Raw genomic sequence first — 12819 nt, forward strand, 5'->3', positions numbered from 1 at the left:
TTAAAATCCGTGCCTAGACGCGGCGATTATAACGGCGTAAAAAGGTGATTTGAAATGGTTGTAGAAAACCGAATTTGAAAATCGTCATTACGACGGCCTAAAAAGGCGTGCTGAAATGGTTATAAAAACCGGTTTTGAAAAATCGTCATTACGACGGCCTAAAAAGGCGTGTTGAAGTGGTTACAAAAATAGGGTTTGAAAAATCGTCATTACGACGGCCTAGGAAGGCGTGTTCAAGTGGTTATAAAAACCGGGTTTGAAAATCGTCATTACGACGGCCTAGAAAGGCGTGTTGAAGTGGTTATAAAAACGGGGTTTGAAAATCGTCATTACGACGGCCTAGAAAGGCGTGTTGAAGTGGTTATAAAAACCGGGTTTGAAAATCGTCATTACGATGGCCTAGAAAGGCGTGCAACGGTCGGCAAAAGACCGAGTTTTGAAATGGCCATTATAACGGTGCAAAAAGGTGTTTTTTTGAAATTTTGAAAATGACACGGAAGGACTTATGATCAAGTAGCACATAAGCATTCACAGTTTCATTATATTATGCATAATGCTGACACGGGTTTTGGCTTAGAAGGGTGGGTTACACACCAAGCAATAAAACCCCGATTTGCGAGAGGGATACCAATCCAAACAAAATGCGTAAGGAGGGTGCCCTAGCCTCGTGCTCGAAAGTGATGAAAGCTCTTTGACGAAACAGAAATGTGTTACTTCAATGGTATGCTTGACTCAATAGGGATTCGAAACGCGGGGATGAGAAAACTCACGCCGACGAGACGAGCCAATTGGTCAATGAAGGTTAGGTTGTGGGCCCGACAAGGAACCCGACCGTGACCGTAATATCAATTAATGCATTCTAACCAAGACCTCGTTCGAGTCTCACCATATAGGGATCACAAAGACGTAAGTGTCCTACTTTTCCCCAGCGGAGTCGCCAATCTGTGGACATGGCCCACCTGCAAGCCCAGCCGATATGTGGACATACAACGGTCTTTTGAAAGCCACGCTCGGCGGCGTAAAAATGCTTTCGACCGGATTGTTTTAGATCGGTCAGTTTCGTCTCGGTAAGGGTCTCAAAACGATTAGAGATGTTCGGAGTCGCCACCAAGCATTTGTGGGATGCTTGGAACCCGTTCGAATCCACTTTATACCTCGGTCAAACGAAGCACAAAGCAGTGTTTGACATAGGTACTAAAGATAAGGACTCGTCCCTCTTTAGCATCCCATCTCTAGAATGACTCTCGTACGCCCTGGATAAGGTCATCCACTATCCAAAGTTTCTGAGTAAGAGGTGAAGGTACGTATTGGGAAGCCCTTTAATCAGACACCCAATCCCGCCCGCGGTAGCGGCCTCTACTGATCGATCTTGGTTGGTTGAATGCAAAAGTTGATAAAACGGTTGAAATGCATGAATGCGCATCCAATAATTTAAACCTAACATGTGAGAGCTTTCTAAGTCGGTTGATTTAATCCAAGTATAAAGTATAAGATGTCGGGTTGGATTAATGGTTGATTTTCATGCAAGAAGGAAGTTAAACATCCATTTACCGTATTAGCTTTATGGTGCATAACGTGATCCATTTGTCTTAGTAAAGCATTTTGCAAATATGATTTTTGAATGAGCAAATAGTCATCTGATCCGTCCTATATCCGGGTTAACCGGAGTCGGGATCGTCCTAGACTAATGCTGGAAAGGGAACAGGCTCTGTGCCAGGCGGCCATATGAGGCGCGAGCATGCCGGCGGCGTAAGGGGGCCTCCCCTGGTTTTGGAAATAAAAGAAAAGGGGCTTGTTTAGACGCGGTTCAACCAACGGTTATATGCCTTGTTCTGACCATTTGGAAAACTTTTATTAAACGTATTGAAAAATGGGTATTTAACCCGATTTGGTTTGAAAGGGTCGTCTAGACCGTATTTATTGATTTGAGGAACGAGACTCGAATAATCATCATTATTTTGATGATATTCGGTGTCGGGTTCAACTTGGCAAGCTTGACATGAATAATTTTGAAAATAATTATGAACTAATTGTTTTAAGTTCATTTGAATATAATTAGTCGATATTCGTCATCGTACCCGGGTTAAAATCCGGCATGGTATGTAGAACCAAGGATGACTTTGTGTTGGTGACTAATATGCTTGTTTTGAAAGTATAAAGAAATGATGAAAGGCTTTAAAATACCTCCCAAAATGTAAAGAAATGAAATAAAAGGCTTTAAATACCTTTTAAATGTTATTAACCAAATATTATCATCGAAACACAGATTTAACCGTCATGGTATGAGGAACCAAGGGTGAAAAATATTTTATGGTTAAAAACAAATAAAATAAAATAAAAAAGGTTTGAAAATATTTGAAATGGTAAAAACCGATTACAATTATGAGAATGGATTAAAGGGGAAAGACGAGAACAAACACGGTTTAGTTCTGACCTGGGCACCCCATTGAGGCGCGAGCCTATATGCACAATAAAGGGAGTCTGCCTCAGGCCAAAACTCAGTTTTGGCTCGTTTATCCCATGTTTTGGATCGTGTTATGCATGTTATAGTCATAAAACAAATGAATACATGATAAAAGAAGGATTTTTACATCCTCATACTTACATGTTTGGTTATGGCGAGAAACCGACGTAAGTGTAACAACTCGTTTGGTCGGAAAAGACTCGGTTTAAAACCGTTTTGGTAAGTAAAAAGAGTGTTTTATTAAGATTAGTGACGGTGTAGTGGTCGGAGTGGTCGGTCAAGTGATTTAATGCACGATGACGGTACCAAACAATGTGTAAGGCTTGTATTTACGATCGGTAGGTCGTAAATACGCGTCGGATTGTGACTTAAGAAGTCGAGTCGAGAATTTTAAGGGAGAAAAGAGGGGGCGGACACTCGCGTAAGTTCTCAAATGGGGGCATTTGAGGGGTATTTATAGGAAAATGAGTGGTTGTGTGAGTTTTGAGCGACGTGGCCACCTGGGCTGCTCAAAGAGGCGCGAGCCACGCCGCGGGTCTTCGAGTTGTGTTTTCGCTTTCACACAAGTGCAATCATGATTTGCTCTATCCTAGGATTTGTAGTCACATGTTTGGTATTTGACCATTTATGAATCCGGGAAATCTTAGTATAGAAGGCTTTGAATGTTTTGTTTTTGGTGGTTGACTCGGTTTGACTAGTTGTTGGAGTCGGGATTTGAATTTTTGAGTCAGTTTTTGGTCCGGTGTCGGTTTTGACTCTAGCTAGTGTCATTGTGACCCCGTCGTCATGCATTAAACACTCGAGGTACTTTTTAAAAGTTTTGAAATGTTTTATTTTCGAAATCGTTTTAAGTTTTCCGATGTAAAGTTGTACACAAACTGTCGATCAAACGCCGCGATTCCAAAACATGTTATAGTCCGATAATCATCGGGTGTTTGTTGGAATCTCAGCAGATACTGGGTATCTACACTACCCACCTCACCTAGCCAAAGAACTTGACAAACATGAAACCAGACCGAACCTATTAATGTAGGGACCGACGACACACCTCAAGAACTTAGGATAGGGACAACCCTTGACCCCTCGGAAAGACAATAGTTCATTGACCTCCTACACGAATACAAGGACGTATTCGCCTGGTCCTACAGAGATATGTCTGGGATCGACAGGGAGATTGCGGAGCACATGATACCCATTAAGTCCAGAGCTAAACCCGTAAAGCAAAATTTGCGCCGAATGCGCCCTGAATGGGCCTTGAAAATCAAAGAAGAAGTGGATAAACAGTTCAAGGCCGGGTTCATCAAAGTGTCTGAATACTCTGACTGGGTGGCTGATACGTGCCTAATGTATAGTCTTTTTGGCCTATTTCAGCACGTATTTCTATGCATTTATATACTGTTTTTATAGTATTTTGCCCCGAATTGGCTACTTTGGTGTATTTTGTCCTTTTTGTAGGGATAATCGCGAAAGTAGCGGAACCATGCTCTTTTCTGTCCTTTTTGCATGCATTTAGAGGAGACGAGATTGTCCCAGAGTGAGATGCTGCACTTGGAAGTGTCGTTGCACGCACTACGAAGCATTTGGGTGAAGACGTGAGCTGAATTGAAGACCCAAGTGGTCTATCGAGCTGATTGGTGGTCTATCGAGCAGTTATTTGGACGATCGAGTAGTTCCAAGGCTCCTAGAGGCTCGATCGAGAGGTTCCTTCCTCGATCGAGTAAGATGCACATGATCCAGGCCTCGATCGAGTGACCTGTTGGTCGATCGAGTGCCTTCTGCTGAGACATTGGTCGATCGAGTGGTTGAATCCACTCGATCGAGGGGTTTTTCACGGGCATGGGCTTTGCTTCAGTCCGTGTGTTTAATTTTCGCTAAACATTGTTTGTTTCCTATTTAACCTATGTTTAGTAGGTTAATTAGGTATCTTTTATTCTTTTCACTATCCTTTTTACTATCATTCACATTAGACACTGTTACGAGCTACGTTGCTAAAACCCTCTACTGTCACTTTCGTTTCGGATTGCTTCATCGGATTTCGAGTTCTTTACGCCGGAATCGCTTAGATTGTAATCTTCTTTTTACTCTTAATAATAATTAACCTTCTATTGCTTTTTAATTCTTGTTTTTATTATCATTCTTTACTCGCCTAATTTCTATTATTGCATTTTATTGTTATTTCGTCATGTCTTCTCAATTGGAATCTTGTTTCTTTGCTAGTTTCATTAATAATATGAGTAGCTAAACCCCTTCATGTTGGGATTAGGGGATCTGCGGTAGAATAATGACGACGTAGTGAATAAATTAGACGAATTGACATAAGAGACTCTGTCACTATAGCAATATAACTGTAATTCTCGACCTAGTTGAGTGCACGCTTCTATGTCACCCATTAATCTGGCTACAATTAACCCTGGATCGAAAGATTGGATTAAATAGGCCTGCTATAAACAGTAGACTACCCTAATGAGGACGAAAGTTAAGTTAGTGGTATTTTAGGGTGGGAAGTGGACCGAAAGGACCTTCTAATATCCGTCTCGCATTAGTTAAATGCGAGTCATTTCTCGCTAAGTTGTTGTACTACCGTAGTGAACCGAGTTCCCGACATGTCCCCCTCTTATTGATAATTTTAAATCATTTCCCTGCTTATCTGCTCTTGCCTTATTTCTTTTCTTTTTACTCCGTAGTTTAGAACCAAAAATTTAATCAACACCAATTGTGACCATAGAATTAGAATAGACAGCTGTAGTTGCATTACCTCCCTGAGGATTCGATACTCGACTGCCTCTACTACATATTTAGTTGAGACCGTTAGGTTTTATTTTTGACAGGTACGCGACAGACGTGTCAAATTTTGGCGCCGTTGCCGGGGATCGAACCCGGGTCACCTGCGTGACAGGCAGGAATACTTACCACTATACTACAACGAAATGGCTGAGGAAGCAACCATTGCTAGTCACTCCGAGCCCACAGCTGACAATCTTTATAAAGGGTTCGAACTGCCGGGAGATGCCAGGAAGTTCGAGCCTAAGCCTTCTTACATTAGCATGGTCGAGAAAAATCAGTTTGGGGGAGCTGCAAAGGAAGATGCAGCTCAGCATATGGAGACCTTCATTGATTACTGCTGCTCCATACCTCCTCCCACTGGCGTGACAGCTGACCAGATCAAAGAAACTATGTTCATCTTTTCACTCCGCGATGCTGCAAGGGAGTGGTACAGGGATCTAGACCGAGCTGCTCACGGCATAACGGATTGGAATTCGCTAGCATTAGCGTTTTATAAGAAGTATTTCTCTGCTTCGAGAACCATAGCCATCAGAGCTCAGATAACCAGTTTCAAGCAGGGGCCCGACGAGAATTTCCACGAGGCATGGCTTCGATTTAAGAAACTGGTGCGAACCATACCGCACCACGGTTTCGAAAAATGGAGCTTGTGTAACCATTTTTACAATGGCTTATATGATGATCAGAGGGCTATACTAGATGCAGCAGCCAACGGTCGATTTTCTGACAAGTTGGGGCCGACGAAGGGATGGAAGATTATAGATGATTTGGCCACTCACAGGGCTGAATACGGTAATTCAAGAGGAAACCAAAGGAGAGCCGTTGAATCCTCTTCAGTGGCCGCATTAGAAGCCCTTACTGCTAGGTTCGACAAGTATGAACTAGGGGAGCTCTCAAGCCGAGGATGTACCGTGGTTAATGCCATGACAGACGGTCCTTTCGTGCATGCGAGATGTGGGGTAGATGGACATGTCGCTGATTATTGTCCTAGTCCTTATGAGCAATGTGCTGCCTTTCAACACTACAGGCAAAACAACACTCATTACGAGCCGAATATCCACCCCAACTTGAGGTGGAGTAACCAGAGCAACATACTCAACCCCACCGCTCCTCCAAATCGGCGCGACCTTATATTCCTCCACACCAGAAGCAACAAGGCTATCAGAAGCCTCCGTCTTTCAACCCTCCTAACCAAGGTGCTTCGTCATCTAGCGGGGTGAGTGAGATAGGTGAGTTAAAGTCCATGATGCAGTCCATTGCAAAACAATTACAACAGAAGGACACGACATTCAAGGCACTTGAGACTCAAGTTGCTCAACTGGCTGAAAATCAATCCTCGAGGAAGCCCGGTCATTTGCCAACTCAAAATGACAAGAACCCAAATGAGACGGTGCATCTGATAGAGTTGAGAAGCGGTCTCTCTTATGAAGGACCAGAAATGAAGAAATCGGACACGAAATAGTCAGAATCGATGATGAACGGTGCTCGTTAAGAAAAAGGGGCTCACGACGAAAAAGCGATTACTCGATCGATCGCAAATCGGTGTTCGATCGAGTGGAAAGGGTGAAGAATCTGGTCGATCGAGTAGTCTTCCTGCTCGATCGAGTGAACTGGAAGTTGAAGGTGGTCGATCGAGTGAGCATGTTGCTCGATCGACTGAAGTTGCTAAGGATGGTGCTCGATCAAGTGAACACATTGCTCGATCGAGTGATATTACTGACGGGAAGCTTATTCGAGAGCCTGTTAGTGCTCGTTTAAGCGAGGAATCGCCAGAAAGACCTCGTTCGAGAGGTAAGAAGCGTCCAAAGGATACCGAACTTGCTCCGGAAGACACTTTGGAGGCAAGAAACAAGGGACTTGAGATTCCAATTACGGTTCCCTTCCCGAGGCGGCTGCAGAATACCAAGATTAATCAACAGTTTAGCAAATTTGTTGAGCTTTTGAAGAGTTTGGAAGTTTCCGTGCCGTTCACTGAATTGCTAACTAAGGTACCTTCTTACTTGAAATTTATGAAAGAGATTTTAGCACGTAAGAGGACCATTAATGATAATGAGACCGTAGCTTTGACTGAGATGGGGTCAGCCCTGTCTCAAAATAAGCTACCTCTTAAGCAATCAGACCCGGGTAGTTTTTCGATCCCCTGTCACATAGGTATGCAGTTGATTGATAATGCGCTATGCGATTTAGGCGCTAGCGTAAGTGTTTTACCATTGTCTCTAGCCAAGAGACTTGGTGTGACAAAACTGAGTTGCACCAACATGACTGTCCAGATGGCCGACCGTAGTCTATCACGGCCACTAGGTGTAGCGGAAGACGTACCTGTTCGGATCGGGAAGTTCTTTATTCCCGTCGATTTTGTCGTCCTAGATATCCCCGAAGATGTGCACACCCCTATCATTTTAGGGAGACCATTTTTGTCCACTGCCCGTGCAGTGATAGATGTCGGGGGGAAGACTTTGACCTTCCAGGTAGGAGACGAGGAGCTGACTTTTCATCAGTCCAAGTTCCGGAGGGCTCCCATGCAAGCTCAGCCTTGCAATGCCCTTTCTTCTGTTGACCCTATTATTGACACTCCAGATGAAAATTTGGAGAATACTGCTGTTATTGCTAACCCTCCGCCTCTTACTGAGAGCAAAAAGGAGGAAAAATCGTCTGTTTTCCTTACTGCAGGTACAGATGAAGGCAAGAAAGGAGTTGTCAAAGGACGAGGTACGACCATTATCAATCGAGCTGGAGCAAAGGATGCCAAGGAAGATGACAGAGGGGCGAGAACGAAGACAGTTCGCACCTACATAGACTGGAACTACGTTCCTCCTCCTCTTGCGAACAGTAATTCAAGCTCATGGAAGTCAAAGAGGACGGTCAGTATCGCCGAAGTGACGTCCTCCAGTCAGAAGCCCACGAAGGGGCTACTGAAAGCTGACGGGAATTAAACGGGGAAATGCCCCGTGTAACAAATTGTAATAGATATTCTTTTGAATTTCTTTTGAATTTCTTTTATTACGTTTTTAATTAGGACAATTAGTTTATAGACATTATTTTTAGCGTAGACTAAGACTATAGACTGTGTTTCTGTATTTTTGGTATTTTGGGATGTGTTTGGATATGTTTTACGCAGGTTTGGGGAAATGCACGCATTTCGAGGAAGTAAAGACGGAAATTCAAAGAAATCTACACGAGGAAGTCCTCGATCGAGTACTTTTGTACTCGATCGAATGGAAATTGGTTCGATCGAGTCTGCTGGATACTCGATCGAGGAAGGCTAAAGTGGAACAGGTCGATCGAGGGGACTGTTACTCGATCGAGCAGAGGGACATCAAAAAGTCCTCGATCGAGTGACTTAAAAATCACTCGATCGAGTGAAATAAACAGGAGACGGGAGTTTTTCTTTCTTAAAACTCTTTACTTTCCCTAATTTTATTTCTAATTTGTCCCTAATTTCCTCTAACACTCCCCCTTATTGCGATTTCCTTTCCCCCAAATCCCCAAATTTTTGCCCAAAATTATCAAATCCACCACCAACATCCTATTGCTAGCTAATTATTCTTCAATAGCCCCTTGTTTTCCCCTTATTTGGTGTTCATTTTCACGGTTTTTGAGGGAAATTAGGGTTTGCGGTTTTTCAATCGAAAAATCCGTCTTGCTTGCTTGTTTCTGAAGATTAATTGCTTGTTTTAGGATAATCATCATCAAGTAAGTGTTTCTATCACACTCTTTGCAATTTCTCTTGATTTAATTCGAATTTTTGAGGTGATTTTGAATTAGGGCTCGAAAATTCCATGTTTAGCCGATTTGTTCGATTTATTTATGTTTATATGCCCTTAATTAGCTTGATTGATGATGTTTTAGCAACTCCTCACTGTTTTTGCATGATAAATTCGAATTTTGCGCGATTTCCGCGATTAGGGTCCCTGTGAGTCGAATGTGACGACTGTAAGACGGCTGTCTTGCTGCCATGCTTTGTTTTTTGCGGCTATCGCCTACTTGTTACTGCCGTTAACTGTTTTCCCGTCCCCTATCGCCATCACATGCTGTGAATCATTGGGAATCTCGCGCTGTGAGTGGTTATTCTCGACTGCCCAGAGTCATACATGCCCCCATTTCTGGTTTTCATGCTGTTTTAGCTCTTTTGCAGTCACTGCCTTATCATTTTATCACCACTCACTTGCCACTCTTCGAAATTTTTGAGGAATTGTTGGTTTTGTATGCTGGAAGTCGGTTTTCTCGACTAATAGGGCCTTTATTTGCTGTCACATGCTGGTTAACGCTTCATTTTAGCCACGGTTAGCAGCCTTTCCTTCTTATTCGTGCCCTTTGATACTATGCAGGATGGACGCGAGTTCTTTGCCTTCTACCAGTACGTCCTCCAGCTCGTCCAGCTCGTCTGGGAAGGAGTTAGTGATCCCTGCTGTCACCACCTCTGCCCTGGTAACCACTATAGCTCCCGCCGTTACCAAAGACTCCTACCAGGCCCTTTCTCTTTCTTTGGATCTGCGGATTCGAGCCCCGTTTCCCGCAGACTTGGTATGGTGCCACCGAGGCCACACCCGCGAGCTAGCCGATTAGCACGTCACTTCCCGGCCCTTCCGAGGTCATTGCTACAGAGAGGCGCTCTCACACCTCTACCGAAGATGCCCACGGTACGTTACTGAGATGAGACGGGATATGGCTTTGGCTGTATTCCCGCTCTACGAGTTCCACATCCGAGCCCGGCGACCGATTCCAGAGGGGTGGCCGCATCCTTCCTTCTACCGATACCCAGCGGACGGGTACCCTCCACTACCTTCTGACTCAGAGTCGGAACCGGAGGAGACAGAGGTAGCACGTGAGGTGCGGTTACGGGCAGAGCAGGCGGCGGCGAGAGCTGCCAGAGAGGAGCAGAGTGACCCTCCGTTCGTACCCGGTCCGGATGATCAGCCTGGAGATGACGACTGAGTCTCCCCATTGTTGGTTACTGGTTTGGGGAGACGGTTTTGTTGAGTCGGACTACCTGAGAGACGGCGGTGCCGACGACGAGTAGCTTCTGGTCTACTCACTTCCCCGGTTTTAAATTTGGTTTGGGGAAGTTCGTGTTTTGTATGTCGTCTTACTCTTTTTATTTTCGTCTCCTTTATTTTTCTTTTATTGGTTGTATACCCCCATCCCCCTTTTTTCTGCTGGTGTATGCTGGAGGACAACGAGGGCGTTGTCCGTTTTGGTTTGGGGAGGGTATTGCATCCTTTTGAGTCTGCATCTGCATTTGTTTTGCATTCATGTTTAATTTTTCAGTTTGCATTTGTTGTTTATTTTCAAAAAAAATCAAAAATCAAAAAAAAAAAATTAGAGAAATTTGAAAAATTCAAAAATTTCACGTTTATTTTTGCATTTAGGTTGAGTCGGAACGGTAGATTCCCGTGATGAAATTGCACTTAACTTGTCAATTCACTTGAGCCTTGCACTTTATTGATGGTTTTTAGCTTTGTCATACGCATAGTCTACGAATTTGTTCAAATAATAGCCGATCTTTTTTAGACTTGACTGATAAATTGGCAAACTACTTAAAAATTCTGAGTTTTAGAGCCATAACTGGTGCCATTCATGACCAGTTCATTAGGAATTTTGAGAGTAGTACTCCTTGCATAGCATGTTCGTCTCATTTGCACATTTATGACATTCAATTTCTCGTCAAATGCACATATTCGGGTTTGTGGTTGGTGTCACATGCAGGGAGGGTCTTGCAAATTCCCCCTTCTTTACATCTTCCACCCATTTAGCTCCACATTGACCAAAACTTGCCTTTTTGACCCATTAGCCACATTCCAAACTAAGCCTGCCTAGTCAAGCTAGTTAGTCTGTCCTTTTGTGGTACGTTTTCCATTGCAGTTTGGTCCGTAATTTCTGTTTAGAGTTGGTGTTTGTGATAAGGAAGGAGAAAGTGAAAAAAAGAAAAAAAAAGTATTGAAAAAAGAAACAGAGAAACGTGAAAGAAAAGAAGAAGAAGAAAAAAAAAAAGAAAAATGAAAAAATGTTGAGATTCACGTGAAATAAAAAGAAAGAAAAATTGTGAAAAGTTGGACCCTCTTGTCAGAGTTGAGAAGATGTTCGAAGACGTACAATCGACAAGAGGGTTGGTTGTTTCAGTTAGTTATCTCAGACGGTGTTTAAAAAAGGGAACTTTGTGACCGTCTAGCTCCTCCACTCTTATTCTATATTTTTTTGAGGAGATTGTGCTTCCAGTTTAGTGAGTTTTGTGCCAAGTGAAGGGCACCTGTGTTTAGTCTTTCAGTCAGTTTGAGATCCGGATGGTTTATTATGGTCCTGTTAGGAACTAGCTTGACGCTTTTACCTCCACATTTCCATAACTTGTTTTGCCTTTTCTCACCTGAACCTCACTATTCCCATATTATTTGCAAACCCTCGGCTGTGACGGACATTATTGGTTGGAGTGTGTGCATTAGTACTTGAATTGCCTTTCATTTTTGTTGCATGCATGCTATGTAGGTCGCAGGTAGGCGAGTGACTGCCTTTTCTTCTCTCTTTTACATATAACATTCGCCCTTTGCTTCATGAGAGAAGAGTGACCACGTGAGAGTCCGATTTTGTCGGTCTTGCAAGGTCGATAGGTCAGCTTTATTTTTGAACAGCTTATAATTCGTTTGCGTATTGACTGCCTAGTTTCAACTGTTGATTTCTGTTGCATTAAAGTGGTTCAAGTAGACAAGTTAAGCTAGCTCTGAGTTATCATTTCCGTTCCATTAGTTTAGTTTTGAGTTTACTCGAGGGCGAGTAAAGGTTTGGTTTGGGGAGATTTGATACGTGCCTAATGTATAGTCTTTTTGGCCTATTTCAGCACGTATTTCTATGCATTTATATACTGTTTTTATAGTATTTTGCCCCGAATTGGCTACTTTGGTGTATTTTGTCCTTTTTGTAGGGATAATCGCGAAAGTAGCGGAACCATGCTCTTTTCTGTCCTTTTTGCATGCATTTAGAGGAGACGAGATTGTCCCAGAGTGAGATGCTGCACTTGGAAGTGTCGTTGCACGCACTACGAAGCATTTGGGTGAAGACGTGAGCTGAATTGAAGACCCAAGTGGTCTATCGAGCTGATTGGTGGTCTATCGAGCAGTTATTTGGACGATCGAGTAGTTCCAAGGCTCCTAGAGGCTCGATCGAGAGGTTCCTTCCTCGATCGAGTAAGATGCACATGATCCAGGCCTCGATCGAGTGACCTGTTGGTCGATCGAGTGCCTTCTATTTGAGACATTGGTCGATCGAGTGGTTGAATCCACTCGATCGAGGGGTTTTTCACGGGCATGGGCTTTGCTTCAGTCCGTGTGTTTAATTTTCGCTAAACATTGTTTGTTTCCTATTTAACCTATGTTTACTAGGTTAATTAGGTATCTTTTATTCTTTTCACTATCCTTTTTACTATCATTCACATTAGACACTGTTACGAGCTACGTTGCTAAAACCCTCTACTGTCACTTTCGTTTCGGATTGCTTCATCGGATTTCGAGTTCTTTACGCCGGAATCGCTTAGATTGTAATCTTCTTTTTACTCTTAATAATAATTAACCTTCTATTGCTTTTTA

General features: G+C 43.2%; 1 non-coding gene across 1 annotated transcript; it reads right to left on the minus strand.

Annotated features, from left to right (window-relative positions):
• Positions 1–5319: 5319 nt before the first annotated feature.
• Positions 5320–5396, minus strand: TRNAD-GUC (transfer RNA aspartic acid (anticodon GUC)). Its single transcript has one exon. It is a non-coding gene; the product is annotated as a tRNA-Asp (tRNA).
• Between the last annotated feature and the right edge of the window lie 7423 nt (positions 5397–12819).

Source organism: Silene latifolia, chromosome 9 (genome assembly GCF_048544455.1).
Source record: "Silene latifolia isolate original U9 population chromosome 9, ASM4854445v1, whole genome shotgun sequence".
Taxonomy (NCBI): Eukaryota; Viridiplantae; Streptophyta; class Magnoliopsida; order Caryophyllales; family Caryophyllaceae; genus Silene; species Silene latifolia.